General features: G+C 45.8%; 1 long non-coding RNA gene across 1 annotated transcript; it reads right to left on the bottom strand.

Moving 5' to 3' along the window:
• Positions 1-559: 559 nt before the first annotated feature.
• Positions 560-10,214, bottom strand: LOC116954519 (uncharacterized). The gene is made up of 4 exons (XR_012947081.1): positions 9,107-10,214; positions 7,758-8,922; positions 1,738-1,896; positions 560-1,011 (listed from the first exon to the last, which is right to left on the bottom strand). It is a non-coding gene; the product is annotated as an uncharacterized LOC116954519 (long non-coding RNA).
• Positions 10,215-16,369: the final 6,155 nt, after the last annotated feature.

Below are 16,369 nucleotides of genomic sequence, written 5' to 3'. Positions count from 1 at the left end.
TCTATCAGTGTCATGTAATGAAATAAAGTACATATTAAAATTCTCTCAGAGCAGTATAATCCCATTTCAGAGAACTATCTGCATAAGGTGATATGACAAATCTACTTCTGATATCTCTTTAGTTGACCATTTTTACTCACACATGAAGGGCCACACTTTTATGTTACAGAGGGCAAATTAAGTGAAAACTAAATACCACGTGTTATTTTCATGGTTATTGGTGACTGGGCTAAAACCATCTATTCACTGAAATTGAGAAACCAAATTGGCACACAACTCCGCTGCACAGCTACATCATGATTAGCATCACTCCAGCGACCTTTACTGGACACATTGTTAAATAGTTGCACCTCTATCGCCTCGATCCTTACTGCTGCTGGGGAGGTTTAAGTTCTCCACGCTGGTCATGTAGCAATTGGTGGTCTTGGGTGACTCGGGTATCTTGCGGAACACGGCCTGGAAGGCTATCTTCTCTGGAAAATTCTCGCGCACGTAGTTCAGGGCGTTGACCGCCTCTCTTGAGTGTAGCAGCCGCACGGCGATGGTTGCGTTGCCAGTCCAGGGCAGCGGAAAACTCAGCCGGTAGGAGCCGTTGCCGATGTCGTGCACGCTCCCCGACACGGCCGCACCCAGCTCACTGTTGAAAAGCCTCCCCACAATAAAGTCGCCGCCGTACAGCTTGGGTTTGCCGTGCGCGTCCCGCATGGACACAGTGACTGTCAGGTAACCCCCGCAATGAAACCTTTTGTTCGTATCCACCACCTCAAAGAAGCTGCTCGACCGGTGACTGCACGTCAAATTGTGCCACCTCTCTTTCTTCTCCGACGTCGAGGGAGGTTTCCCAGATGTTAACTTGGCGTAGGTTTTATTGATCCAAGTCTCTCTTGCGATGTTTCTAACGCAGAAAGAGCCGTCATTGCTTTCGGTGCCAGGTGGATCAGATGCAGGTACAATGGAGTCCTGGTTCGGTCGTGCGATTCGGCAGCGGTTGGAACTTAGTTCTAAACAATTCTGAGAACAAATGTAAAACACCTTTAGCTTCGCGTGCACGTGTTTTTTGCATGAGCTCAGCGACCTTTGTTTGACCCATCAGCCGCATAGATATTACAGTTATGCCTTTAATAATGCATTAATTAATTAGAACGAATTATTATATGCATGATACATGTCGTAAATCACGTGTGTAAACCCGTGGGTAAATGGTGCAGTTTTCTATAATGTCGTATGAACGTCGCTGAACATATTGCTTGAATAAGCATAGGCGCAACAATTTGTAAGTAATGTTTCCTGCGGTTCCGACCACCGACTGAATTGTTGTTCTTGCACGAGCAAAACCAACTCTAAATATCAACCTTGTAATGTGGAAAGTATTGAGCCCCGATTAAAACGAAGACAGGGATTGTGTGTGTAATGTGTGCGCACATAGAGGGTGTTCTCAATTATTAAAGACCTTGTGCGTGTTAGAGACCCAGCGCACCAATTAAAATTAAAGAGCATCATGAGGATCAAGACACCTATACACAATGTCTACATTTGAATTGGTGCACTCTAAGCCATGTGTTTAACAATTATCAGGCACGCGTAGGATGGAATCACTTGACATATGTTTGAAAGGAAGTAATTTGGTAAAATGTCAAGGAACGTTCTTGGTGGTGGGTCACGAGAAATGGAGTTTAGGAACCCTGCCCATGGAGTTTCACATGGATAAAGAGGAGAATGAACAATGAAAGCAGTTACCTGACTGGATTTTGCAGGATACCGACCAAACCCTGCTTTCAATATGAACGTCGATATCACAATGATAACAAATGCAAACAGTACAAGCCATACAAGCTGTACAAACAATACATGCACCGGTCTGTTCCTTTGTTGTTGCAGAGACACCGATTCCATTGCCTGCAAGAGAACACAATGCAATTGTGAAAACCTGCAACAGAACGCAGCGTATGACCGTAAATGTGGGTTTCCACTCAACTTGGCTAAATTGTAGGTTTGACCATCACATACGTAAGATGTCTGTAGGTATAAAAGATAACGAGAAGGAATACATACTAAAATAATATTTTATTATTTTTCTATTTACGTGACTTTACCGAAAGACCCAAAGAGTATGAATTCCTGCAGTCACGAAAGCTTTAAGTCGAGATTTACAGGCCATTGTCCGACTCATGCTGATGTGCTGCATGGTGTGGTATCTGAATGGACATGGCAAATACAACAATATATATGGACAAAATATATGAACAAACATAAGTAGATAAGGATGATTATTTTCTTACATTGTTTTTATTGAATCCTAAACTGCCATCATGACAGAGGGCATACATACATACATGTATGGTTTAAAATTTCAGGAGTTGTGCCTCTGGGTATTTATTCTCCCTCAAACGGGGGCTATTTAAGGTTTATCGGGTTCCATTTCTAACCAAGGCGGAGTTGGCGGTAGGGAAGAGGGAGGTGGGGCTATAACCAAAGTAACAAGTGGAAAATAAAAAATAGAAAGATAATAACTTGAGCCCACTTACGCCCATTCCCCTCCTAGGAACAACTGTCATTCAAGGTATGTTAGAATAAGGCGAGTCCTGTGGCCCATTCCCCCACCTCTTCACCCTTCTCATTGGTTCCCTTGTTTGAATTTCTATCATTTTGCGCTCGGGTGCTCCGTGCAATATATGGTTCTTAAGGAAAGGGGGCAATATTGTATCAAATTCCCATTCTTTCCCCTTCAGCTGGTAACAAAGGTGCTCCATCACAGCCAGAGTAAATAATGATCGGTACCAGGGTCTCCAGGAAGGGGGTTTATGGTACTTCTAGTTACCTAAGATAGTTTTCCTTGCCATGGCCATGAAGGCTTGGAGTACTGTGTTCTGATATTTGGATATGCCCACGAGGTTCAAGCCCCATAGGGAGGAATCCACTGAGGGCCTAATATCTGTCCCACAGATAAAATTAAAGTATTTGCAATGTCCTGGTAGAATTCGGCAATATCCAGTTACAGCCAGCAGGCGTGTAGGAATGTCTGGATGGTCCCCATTGGGCACCTAGGGAGGAATAATCAAATGTTATCCTCTTCTTATTAGTCAGATAGTTTCCGTGCATAAATTTAAATTGAACAACTTTTAAAGGGAGCTATCTGGGGACAGCTGCTGAGTCTCGCTAGATCTGAGAAAATTTTTACGGTGCGATATCATGACCCAGCTGCATTTCCCACAGCGTTTAAGTCTTCGGTCAAGTCCGCTGCTCCCCCGAATTGAGATGATATGCCTATGCTAGTTTTTACTTCTCCTTTCCTCCCAATAACCAGTCCATTATGGGGTGAGTGTCGCGAACATTTTGTATCTGGGGCCTTGGTAATGGCGTTCATGATTTGTGAGTACCTATAAAATATGACTGCGGAATACCATACCGTACTTGCAAGTGCTGGAATTATCATACATTTCCATCTTGGATCAGTAAATCCACTACCTTGCCAATGCTAGCCATTATGTATGTAGGCCATTTTATTCTTTGCTCATTATTTTAAGGGATGGGTTGCCCCATAGAGGCCATTGCCTGTGGATAAAAGGGAGAATTGGAATCTGCCTATTTCTGCAAAGTCCCAGGGTGGTAGTGACTCTCCATAGTGGTTTAAAGCTCAATGGTGTATCTTTAATTGAGGCTAGAGTAATCCCCACAAGAGTCCATGGCCCAACGGAAGTATCCTCCCATTCCAGTGTTTAATATTAAGGAGGGCAATTGATCGGTAATATTTTGGAAAAGTTGGGTAGGTCAAGCCTCCCTCCTTCTTGGCTAATGTGAGTAATAGTCAATTCTCGCTATCTTGTGGTTCCATATAATGGAGATTTTTAAATAAGCTTTAGGAATGCGGGTAAGGACCATTCGTAAGTGGTATAAGAGCTTCGGAAGGATCGTCATTTATTTCAAGTGGGCTCAATTAGAAAGGGAGAGAGGAATGTTTTTTTCCCAGGTCGCAAGCGACGCCATGGTCTCTTGAAGCAGGGTTGGAAGATTTATCTGGGAGAGAGACAGGAGTGAGGAAGGCATTGTGACTCTGAGGTATTTAATTTGTATCGGGTATCAACTGAATGGTGAAAGTCCCTCGGGGTGGGGTTAGCCAAAACAGGGGAAAGGGTCATCAGCTCTGATTTTTCTTAATTTTATTTATAGCCCAAGGCTTCTCCACAGTCTGTGATCAAGGATAACAGAGTATGGATATAGAGGTTATTGGCTCCGATTATGTTATTAGGTTATCATTAGTGTATAGATACATTTTATTCTCGCTTTTCCCCTTGCGTACTTCCGTCACATTCCAGTTGCTTCTAATACTTTCTGCAAGAGGTTCTATTGAATAAGAGGCTTGAGAGGGGGCATCCTTGCCTGATACCTCTGCCTTGGGGGAAGCCTGGAGAGATTATCCCATTGGTTATTATTACTGTAGAAGATGCATTGGTGTAAAGGAGATTGCATTTGTTTGTGAATGCTGAAGTAATGCCAGATTTTTACATGACCTGGAAAAGGAAAGGTCACTCAACCCTGTCGAATGCCTTCTCTCTGTCTCGTGTTAGAGCATATGCCATACGTGTATCCCTGTTAGCGATATCTATCACATTTACTAAGTTCCTTACAGCTGCTGAGTCCCCCTTTTTGACGAAGCCTGTTTGATGAAGGAAAGGGCCCCTTGCGAGGTGCTGCCATCCACGCCCTTCAGGAGGTCTTAAGCCTTCAGCTGACTTTCCCTGATCTTGGCTTCCAGCTTGTTCTATACTTGCTTCAGCTCCCTGAGTGTGTGCTCATGTTTCCGATTCAGGTCCCCCTGTTCCTCCATCATCGATTGAAAGGTCATTGTGATCACCTCTTGTAGCTCCACCTGCTCGCTGACTGCTCCCAGCCTGTCGTCGAGAACCCAAAGTAGGGTGGTGTTTTCCTCCATTTGAAGCTTGATTTTTGTGCCCAATTTGGTCGATCTTATCGTGCAGTTACTGGACGAGCACCAGAGCCTCTTCAGTAAGTACCTCCGCTCTGACTTTGCATGGAGAGCTGAGCGGGGAGGTCGCTTTCACCTTCTTGCCCAAGGCTCTGCCTGCATTGAGCACGCTTAGGCTAGGCCTTTTCTCGGGCTCAGTTGTTGTAATAGGCCTTAGTCATTCCAAGGAGGGCTGGAGTAGAAGGAGGAGGGTGGTGACGTCTAAAGTGGTCTCGAGAGTCTTCAAGGTTAAAGTAATAAGTATGGCTAATAATAAACCTAGCATTAGGTAATTTAACTAAAAAAGGGGTAAAATACGTACATTGGGATTACAGAGCACAGCTGACTTGGGCGCCTTTTCCAACATTTTAAAAATATAAAGTGTGATATTGCCTACTTTTTATGTATTAGCTCCTCGTAGGCATATATATGTATTGAATGCATCCTGAGCATTAAAACAAACCAGAATAACCAGAATTTATTTACATTTTGAATCTCTTGCAGAGTCAAGGACTTTGAGAAGCTGTACTGCACTAAGCTAAGAGGTGTGATACGTTACATGATCGAGGAAAATTGCTGATAAGAGTTTCTGGTGGCAAGGAACTTATACAGCATTCCTCATGCTATTGTTGTGCAAATTTATTTTCTTTATCTGACTGTACTAAGAGGTGTCAATGAATTTCTGGAAATGCCCGTGGTGACATGAAGCAACTTCCCCAAGTGGAGACTTGAGGTTGAGACCTCCGAGAGTGAGCACAACGGGTGCTCGCAAACAAAGTCACTCTTAAGGCTGCTGACAAAATAATCGCAGTGTGTTGGGTCAGTGTGGCCATAGCGGCGCTCCAGCTGCAGATCGAGCCTGGCGTGCAGACAACCTGCGAACGCATGGCAGAGTTGGCAACTAACTGCCAGCGTGCCGGTTCAAGAGTCACAGTACTCCAGCTGCAGATCGATCCTGGCGTGCAGACAACCTGCAAACACATGGCAGAGTTGGCAACTGCCAGCGTGCCGGTTCAAGAGTCACAGTACTCCAGCTGTGGATCCAGCCAACATGCAGACAACCTGCGAAAGTGCGGCAGACCAGCTGACGACTGATGACTGACTGGCAGCGTGTTGGTTCGAGCGCCGCAGTGCATTGCAGCTGTGGATCGAGCATGATGCACAGACAACCATGCGAACACAGTGAGCAGCGTGGTCGTGAGTGTGCTCCAGCTACGGATCAAGCCTACCCTTCAACGCTCCCTTGTGGGACTAGAGGTATTTTTCGGATAAGAAAGAAAACAGATGATGGGACGTTAACTTTACACTCACTCACCATTTATCTGTACTTTTTACAGGTTGTGGGCTGAGAAGAATCTCAGCTTTCTTGCTGATCATTGTTTTAACGCTGTGGGCTCACACGAAATAGATTTTTCCAAGACGGAGGTACTCTGCAAATCTACCGGCTACCTTCAGAGATTTGTTCATGAAGCCATCCAGATATATAAACAGAGACACAACGTCAACCGAGAAGATGGGTACAAACTGAGCAATCATTGGAAGGACGTTATTAACCAGGTAAAGTCTTAACTGAGTGTGATGTTTCTATCCTACCTGCCGATGTCAGCTGTTATTTCCGACTCTCTGTGTGTCTCTCTCTGCCTCTCTCTTAGATCTCTCACATGTCCTTTGGATTGCACTCATGCTCACATGCCCTTTGGATTGCACTCTCATACTCACATGTCCTTTGGATTGCACTCTCATGGTGCTAATATCTCATTAACACTGCTGTTGTGCGCATATGCAGGCATGATACTCTTATGCGGCGATGGAAGCTCATTCATGCTAATTCTTCTCTCCCTAATTTCCCCATTAACACAACTGACGTGCTTACGTCCGTGGATGGAATTCCTTTCCAGCTCAGACCCCGCTTGCTTGCCCATCGCCACATAAATAACCTTTTGTTGTAACAGCTCTCGCGCTGGGTCAGCAGTTCCACTGCTGTATTATAAGTTTGTACGCCTGCGATTGAAACGTCGTGATTTATTTTACTTTATACTTACATGACTTTACCGAAAGAACCAAAGAGTATGAATTCCTGCAGTCACGCTTCAAATCAAGATTGAATTGTGTATTGTTTCTTTACCATGAGATATTTGCCTATTGTTTTCTTTAATCACGTGATCGTGAGATTCGATCGTTGACACTTATCTAACCATTTGGTACAAATTTTATGAACACAAATGCTTGCATGAACATTGTTGTTTTGATGTTCTATGAATCGCATAATCTTGTGAAATGATCTTTGATGTTTCAAACCATTTAGTATCAAGTGATAAGTACATAGATTTGCATGGTACTGTAGTTCTACTGTGTTAAGTATTCTTGGCTGTCAATTTAAGTTGATATTAAAGCTTCTTAGAACAAGAAATATCCGAATGCTTCTTTCCTAACTCAAGGATAATTTTCTCAATTGCAAGAACTGTATCCTGCGGTGAGATCTGAATTCTGAGACCTGACATAATTACACATACATTTTAAAAGCAAAAATCATTGTATTATCACAATACAACGTTAGAGCCAATAATAATAAGAACTTGTGATAACATATGCATAATCGCTCTTGATAATTATCATATGCATACTAATTAATAATTATTTTAATCGACAATAATCACGCATTAACAAAACGCATTTTAAGTCCAGTTATTTACAGTTAATACACATTACACAACAATTAACAAAAAAGGTCAAATTTAACGTTATTTTATTAATTCAAACAAAAATTATCACTATATATGTAGTGGGTACAAACTTGAGAAGACTTCACTTCTTCTGGAGGCAACATGTTTATTTATAACAACAGTAACACAAGGTTCCTGACACAAAGGGGTATCGGCCCCTTCCACCCAATACCCTGGGGAGGTATAACCTCCGGGCGAGCGTGTCCTAATCACTGGGACCACTCTCTATATATCAGCCCTCCGGCTAGAGGGACCTAGGGGAGGCTAGCCTGACCCGACCCAGCCAAGGTCCTCGGGTCCCGACCACTGGCCCACTCGGTCCTGGCCCTGACAAGGTCTTCTGCTTGACGACAACTGCCGGTCCCTTTCAGGGGACCTTCTTTGAAACTCGCTTCTGGCTCACTCCGCCCTAGCCACTCCTCCCTTCTGGAACCGTCTGGAGGGGCCTTGGGAATGACGTTATCCCCCAGCCCCCTTCCTGGGGGTCTGGGGGTTTGTACCTGTGGTCCCGAGGTGCCTTAGGGTTGACCTTAGCCCAACGGCCTGACTCATCACCCTTAGACTCCCTTCTGCCCGCTGTTGACTCGAGGCCGTTATTACAGGCTACCAGGAGTGGCAATCGCGCACAGCGCTTAACGATGCCGCGACATATACAACAGCATGACATTGACAGCTCCTGAATGAGCTGTCAATGAAGAGGCGTCACTCATTCTGGTTACAGGCGATTCCGATTGCCTCGAACAGACTGGTCATATTATGGCAGAAGCAGAGCCCATCTTGACGGGTGAAGAAGCTGCAAAAGGTTGGTGACGCTTCCTCTGATCTGCGACTTGCACACTTTAATCCAACAAGTTCCACTGATAGAGCCTAGACGTCAAAAGCTCGGCATTGGACTTGGTGAGACCAAGATCTCTGATCAAGTCGTTGATTCTTTTTGGTTGGGGTAGTATGGGTTTCTTTCCTCAGCTCCACCTCTGAAATTGTCATCTGGATCTACAACGTCTTCCTCGCTATCTGACTTGCTGCTCTCTTCTAAAGACGGCTGCTCTCTCTCTGGAGGAGTGGATACGGGGAGCTCATGGCAGTGTGGCACCGGGGTGATGAATTAAGGTCTGGATACGTGATAGCAGGTGCATTCTTGCCAGTCCGACGTTTGGAAGGGTCCACCATGCAGAAGTAGCAGATGCTTGAGTGGGATTGCGAACTTCATGGCTCTCTTTTCCTCTCTGTACCATCCTACAAAATAAATTTATTTCACCCATGACTAATGTGTAAGAAATTCTCGCAACATTTTTCATATATATCTTTTTTCAATAACATTGAAAATTGTAAAACATTTTAAAATTAAAAACTTTTTCAATTAAAAAAATTGTAACAAATTTTATAACATAAAATTCCGAGCAACAATTGTCCATCTTACCTTCCAGAGTTGTTTTGCATTGCTCACAGGTGAAATGAGGTGCCCAGGATTTGTCTTGATCCCCGACAGGCATGCCGAAATGTGCCTTGTCGGCCTCACATTTTAGCAGATGCTTCCACAGAGTACTTTTTCGCTGTCGTCTTGATAAATTGGCCGCAGACATATAAAAATGCATCTGCCGGATGCTTGCAGACTCTTTAATGCCATCTCAGAAAAATGCAGATATGTATCCACTTACGCAGCTGGAACTAATCTGAAATGGTGTGCTTAAGGCCCCTGTATTTATACTACTATTTATGTTACTGGAAAGTTTTAGAATGTTCTCGAAGTTTCTCCTAGTTTACTCAGTACTGAATATATCTGGAATGTTCTGGAAAATAGGTAAATTTCTAAATATCACTGTCCTGGTCACAAAAGCAAAGTTTCTGGGGAATAATAGCCATTTTCTGTACTTTTTAGGCATAAGCAATAAGGAAATAACACTTACTACCCAGGAAGAAAAAATATATAAAATTGTAACACTGTCATTAGAAGGGTGTCCCGGGTCTGTAATGTGTAATTAAGCATTCCCTTCCCTTGCTTGCCTTAATTTAAGAGTTGTGTGACAAATGCAGCCCCTGTGTTTAGGACTTTTTCAGCAGCAGTTTAATTTTTAACCTTACCCAAGGACGTCAGACCCCTGTTTGGTAATAATGTTCGTACAAAGAGGAGTCTATTTGTAAGCAAATACTGTGCGTATGTGTGTATAGGCAAATTCCGAGCACAGCCTAGCATCGGTAGTAAGTCCTTGAGATTGTCTCAGGTCGATTTAACGTGTAATGAGTACATTATGCATAGTGGTGGCTTCAAAATCCCATTGTGCACTGTTCTAGCCTCAATATCTGCTTGGTAAAAGTACTTGCATGTACAGCCTGAAGAGGTACACAGGGGATTATTGTGAATGTGTGTTTAGCCAAATATGCTTGATTTCTCTTAGTCTTATCATCAGTGTTGATGTTGTCTACAGGAGTTTGACACAATACGAGTTCAAACATTGGGTTGTAGTAACCATATGTGCCTGCGTCTCGCTTTACGAGCAAGATGCGTTCTGCAATAAATGTTCGGTAAACAAACTCATTAAACGATCGTTGTATTCCCATTGACTCTCATGTTTAAAGCCGAGATACGTTTCAGACCCAACATTTCCACTCTTGAGCAACTTTTTAAAATGAGAAATACACGTGACTGTATAATTTAAAAAATGAACTAATAACAAATCAAATTTAACACTTAGCACACACGAAGAATCACAGTGCAAAATCCCTATATCACCTGCGTACAGTCTATATCACCTGCGTACAGCCACATTTGAAATCACTCACACACACACACACCTCTCCACTGAATTACACAGCCCTCTCGCGCTCTCCCTCGTTCTCTCATACATGTGTAGTGACATATGACGTCACTACTATGTCGGGACTGTACGAGCGTAGGGACATGTGATGTCACTACCGTGTCGGCTCGGTATGGGGGCTGTAGGCGGGTGTCACGGGGGTCGTGTCACGCCGTGGCACTCCGCGTGAACCCAACAGGACACGTGACCGGATAAAAGGGGGGCCAGGGGCCCCAGGGGGAAGCTTGGGGGTCACATGGTTGGGGGCCCGGACCTTCCAGAAGGATCGAGAAGGGGGGCGTGGCCTGGGGCGGAGCCGGCCACGCCGGAGCGGTTACAAGCGGGGTGTGAACGGGGAGCTGGGCTGTTCTACTCCGGGATGAAGACGCCATGAGAAGTCCTCAAGTCTCCGATCGTCGTTCGTGACCAGGCAGCCGTCACCTGCCCTGGGTCACACTGTGTAGTGTTCCCCCGAGTGTTCGTAAGATTAGGAAGGTGGTCACCACCTTATGTATAGTGTTCAGGTGGGTGGTATGTGTTAATAAATAGTGCTGCCTCCAAGTCGAGTGTGCGCCTCAATCGAACTCATTATGCATGCACACATACCCCCACTCAAAGACCCCCTGTATAGTGTTAGGGCTGCTGCCCCTCGACTCCCCGTTCTCCTGTGCCCCGCCGCTCTCCTCTTCACCCCCCCCCCCCCCTCCTCGCTGGTACTCCTCGGGGCATGATTTAAATAGCTGCGCTAACCACCTCGCAAATATGCCGCGGTGCCCTTCTCGTACACGCCAACCACGAGCTGCGCAGCGGCGAGAGTGCCCACGCGTACGGAACACGCGGGGCACCACAACGCACAGGCTCACAGTTAACGTGCACGGCGAACGCGCACGCGCGGGCAAAATATACGCTCGTGCGCAAACACAAGACACCACACAACGTGCAGGCTCACCACACCGTGCACTCCCCTCCCTCCCCGTACTTACAGAGACAACACGACACGGTTTAATGTCTACTGGTGGTTTATTCTCGGTTTCACTAGAATGAATCTACTCGTGTTAGTGCGGGCCAGCAGGGCAGGTCTGTCCTAGCTCCCGGCTGTTTTGGGCTCAATTTGCCTAGTCTCTCCCTATTCACCCCCCTACGGGATTTTCTCCTCAGACTTACCTCTCCACTCTGTACTCACGCTGCGCTCTCGAAACGTAGGAAGCCGTGAAAAGGCGAGGCTGCACGTGGCTTTGGCTGGGAAACTGAACCCGGCTGCTCCACGACCCGTCTCACGGACGTTCGAGTAGCAGGGAGATGACGACTCCTCGATCCCTCTCTCCAGTTGACCCCGAGCGCAACTTTCAGCCCAAGCGCCGCCGATCCGCTGGTCCCTCATCCAATCAGGAGCCCCCCTCCCTGACGCCCCGCCCCCCATTGTTTAACCGAGTGTACGGTGGTAGAGGTCCTAGAGGGCGTCCTCCTGGGCTACCGCTCCGACGCACGTTGTGCCACGGCGAGGTCCCTGCGCATGGCGTGTACGCACCCTAAGGGTCAACCCATGCCGGCCCGCCCCCCCCCCCACCCCCTGCTGGCCTGCCGCTGCGTGTGTACTTTTTGGCGGAGTCCTCACTGCGGTTCTCAGTGGGCCGCCGTGGCTGTGCAATTTTAAGTCACTCCACGGCGCCGCAGTGTCATTCGGCCTGGGAGGGGTTCTGCCAAATCCCTGGCCCTGAGAAACCGTGGAGCACCCCCACGAGGGGGGCCCTCGGGTGAAAACTCAGGGGCAGGTGACCCCCCCCCCCCCCCACGAGGCCCTACGTGAGTGCATGTGTGTGTTTATGTGGGGGGTGGTGGGGAAAGCGCTGTGACGGAAGCCGGGTGGCTTCTCTGCCGCAGCAGCACAGCGGCGGCCCCGGCGTCGGCGGAGCGGCTTCGCTGTCGTGGCATCACAATAGCTCGTTATAGCGAATTTTCGATTCCTACATTTTGGAAAAAAAACAATTAACAATCATGGCTTGAATACAACACTAACCATATGACCAGCTCACCATCAACAAGCTGGACCAATCAGTTATTTTTTGTGTGTTATAGGCTGGGCTGAATGGTGCATAGCAAAGGACGGTGCAAGCAAAATTCACTTCTGTGTTCCGTAGATTACGCTTCCCACACTTTTACAGCTCAACAAGGCTCTCTCATGACAGACGGGGACGTCTTTTGTGAGAGACACTATTTTGAACAAGTTTCTCACCTGAGTTTCAAACAACGTTGGGGAAAAGCCATACCACATCGATTAAAAAAAACTCCAGTCAGGCACTAGAAGGATGAACACTGAAACATCATCACTCGTATCTGAAAAGCGCATTTCAACTGTAGATGCGCGATGTATGAAAAGCAGGAAACGAACACAACTGCAGTAAACGGTCGGATCTAGGATAGAAAGGCCAAGTTAAATAAGTGAGTTTTCAAGACAGACTTAAATAGCTCTTCATAATAAAGGTTTTTGGGTTAGATCGCGAAAGTATGAATGTGTCGTAGCCCTCCATCACCCGACACGGCCAATAAAGTGCGTCACGTAAACAACGCGCCAATTAGTTTACTACTTCAGCCCACCGGTGTGTTGAAGAGTAAATCCACGACATTTACAATTTGAGTAGTACGACGTTTCGCTGGTTAATTACATCCAGCATCATTTATCTGATCTAACCCAAAAACCTTTATTAATATTTGGTCGCAAAAGCCTTTAACAATAGACAAAAAAATTACCAGCGAGGCAAAGCATGGTCATATAACTCCCCCCACCCCTCCACGGCGTGAGGAGGGCTTCATCCAACAGTGGATTGTCAAGGTGAAACGCATACAATCAGACACGCAAACAATTCACCTGGTCTCGTCGATAAGGGATGCGATTATACGCACTGTTTACTACGAATCCGGTTACAAATCGATGCTTTCTTAAACAAATATTGCGCTGTACAAACATCGATGTTACGTGTTATTCTTGTGGGTAACCATCCACAAACAATGCAAAAAAACCACATGGACTGAGATGTTTTTTGGGGGTCTTTGCCAACCGCACTAACCAGCGAACGGTGACGTTGTGAGGAGTAGGAGGAAGCCGTCATCCAGGACTGCCAGCAACAACCGAGAAGAGGGGCGGTGTGGACACGCACACGACGCAAGAGAGATTACGCCGCAGCGACACGCACATGCATAACTCGGAAGCCATCCTCTTGCAATGGCCCCTTATCTCTTTCCCCTAATCCAGACGGACTTGGGACCCTAACATGAGCCAGGGATATGCAAACACACCGGCCCAAATTCGTGCTATGAGTCAATGCTTTTATGGGCTATGCAGCAAACGGTATAGGACAGTCCTCGACTTACGATTATAATTCGCCCTTGAGGCCCGTATGTAATTCGGAGGATTACCAACAGTGACGAGGGAGGGAGCGGGAATTACGCGGTTGAAAAAAATCAGAGGCAGTGTGTTAATAGCAATAAGACTTGAGCTAGGAAATGGGTGTGCTGGTGACGCCGAGGCTAGAGAGGGCGAAAATCAGTGTAGAGTGTAGGGTGATATATATGTAGTGGAGTACGAAGGTGCGTTGTGGAAACAGCGTGATTACATGATAACAAATATTTCGATTTAAAGCTTTCGTGACTGCAATGATTCATCTTCTTTGGTTCTTTCGGTAAAGTCACGTAGAATGAGAATAAAATAATAAATTGATAAAATAAAATGACACAATAATATTCTCACGACGTTTCGGCCACAACAACAAGCGGCCTTCATCAGGTGAAGGGTCGAGACTGTCTGGTAGGACATCGCTGGAGCGAACAGACAGTCTCGTGTTATTTTATTTTATCAATTTATTATTTTATTCTCATTGTACGTGACTTTACCGAAAGAACCAAAGAAGATAACAAATATATTACAGGTTATGTGAGGGCAATTAGGTTGGGAGAGCCAAGGACGGCTGTGATTGGTTGGTGCTGTTGCCAGGGCCGGAGGGGCTTCTGTAAATCTGGCGAGAAACAGGTGCGACGGTCACGCGGAGTGCCGTTGGGACGCGGGTTAATTAATTGGGGGTGTAATGAGAGCGGGGATAAGAGCGGGAGTCGGAGTCAACAGAGGGGTTGAAGAGCGGAGAGCTTGGAGATGGGTTGAAGTTGGAGAGCTTGGGAGAGTTGGAGTTTGGAGAGCTTGGAGTCAACGGGGGGGAATTTAAGTGTGGAGAGTTTGGAAGACAGAGTTTGAGAGACAGAGTTTGGAAGACAGAGTTTGAGAGACAGAGTTTGGAAGACAGAGTTTGAGAGACAGAGCTTGGAAGACGCTGTGTGCGAAGACGCTGTGTGCAGAGTTGCTGAGGGGCGGAGTCGCTGAGTGCGGAGTGAGCGAAGTAATCGTGGGGAGTAGAGAGACAAAGGTGGCGAGCGAGTCGAGTGAAGCACGGCGAGCGAGCCGTGGCGACCAGGATACTGTGGAATGTGGAGGACATGCTGAGAGTTGTAAATAAAGCGGTGTTCGGAGAAAGACAGAAGTTGTCCGAGTGAAATCGAACACTACATATATGTGCATGTTAATCCACTACATATAGAAGGCTCGGCGGGGATGAGGGACAAGGGAAGAAATTAGAGTGAAGAAGTTGTCCTTGTGCTTGGCTACTTCTAAGGTGGATAGAAAGTGGAAGAGAAGGGAGTGACAGGATTTCTAAGGAGATGGGGAGGACTTCCATAGTTGTTCGGCCCTACGGAGAGAACAACGGTGAGATTTGAGCGAGGGAGTCAAGCATGGTTGGGGGGCTTAGGGGCCGTCCATAAATGACGTCACGCGATTTTGGCAGATTTTTGACCCCCCCTCCCCCCCTCGTCACACGGCGTCACAAAAAGTCAGACCCCCCCCCTCAAATATGACGTCACAAAGCTCTACCCCCCCCCCCCAAAACCATATTTCCATTTTGAAAATAAAACATGCTTCAAATCGCTTTGAACTATTGTCATTGTAGTGCGTATTTAATGTGGCGCTGCACTTTGATGTAGGAGAAAACACGTATTAAAACGGTGTTGGAAAGCTGAAATTTAGCATAAAATTTACTTGAAAATATTCAACGTCTAACTAAATCTGCAGATGTTCAGAATATATTGAAATTATCTTATAATTATAAAATATTAAAAGTAATAACTATAAAAAAATACTTTAAACTTTGTAGCAGAACGAAGCAAAATGGAGAGTACAATTATAACAATCACATAATCATTCCACAGAATGAAAAGCCCTGGTAGAATCATTAAAATAAAAATGTTTAATAACAATCATTCAAAAATTTTACAAAATGTATGCTTCTCCATTCTCCCATGGAGAAGCAAAACGCTTCTTCATGGAATAAATAAAAGGTGACCTAAGTAAATTTTAATAATAAAATAGTTAATAATGAAAATAATCAAAATTAGTGTTGTTATAACAATTATATTGTTTATATTTATTAAAAGTTGCGCATTTTGATGTGACGTCACATTTCTCAAGCCCCCCCTCCCTCCTCTCGTCACACATCGTCACAAATGTCTGACCCCCCTCCCCCCCTAGGTGTGTGATGTCATTTATGGACGGCCCCTTAGGTCATGGGAAGCAGAGGTGTAGGGCAGTAGGTAGTTGAGTGAAGAGCATAGTGCCATCGATAGGGAAGAAGAGGCAGAGGCAGGGTGGAGGGAGAAAATGTCAGTGATTGAAGGAAAGAAGAGATGGGGGAAGTCAGGGAGCACGTGTCCAGTGAGTGACGGTTGCGGCACAGAATAGGGTAAGTGGGTTGGGGGAAGTTGAAGGAGCAAAGGAAGGTAAGGAAATTGTGAGGGAGAGGAAAAGGTCGTTTTAGGGGGGGCAGAACTCAGTAGAGATAGGTGTCCAA

This window comes from Petromyzon marinus, chromosome 3, assembly GCF_048934315.1.
Source record: "Petromyzon marinus isolate PM22_M1 ecotype Great Lakes invasive population chromosome 3, UKy_Petmar_22M1.pri1.0, whole genome shotgun sequence".
In the NCBI taxonomy this organism is placed as follows: Eukaryota; Metazoa; Chordata; class Hyperoartia; order Petromyzontiformes; family Petromyzontidae; genus Petromyzon; species Petromyzon marinus.
The sequence above is the reverse complement of the archived record's forward strand: the minus strand, read 5'-3'. Positions and strand labels throughout refer to the sequence as shown.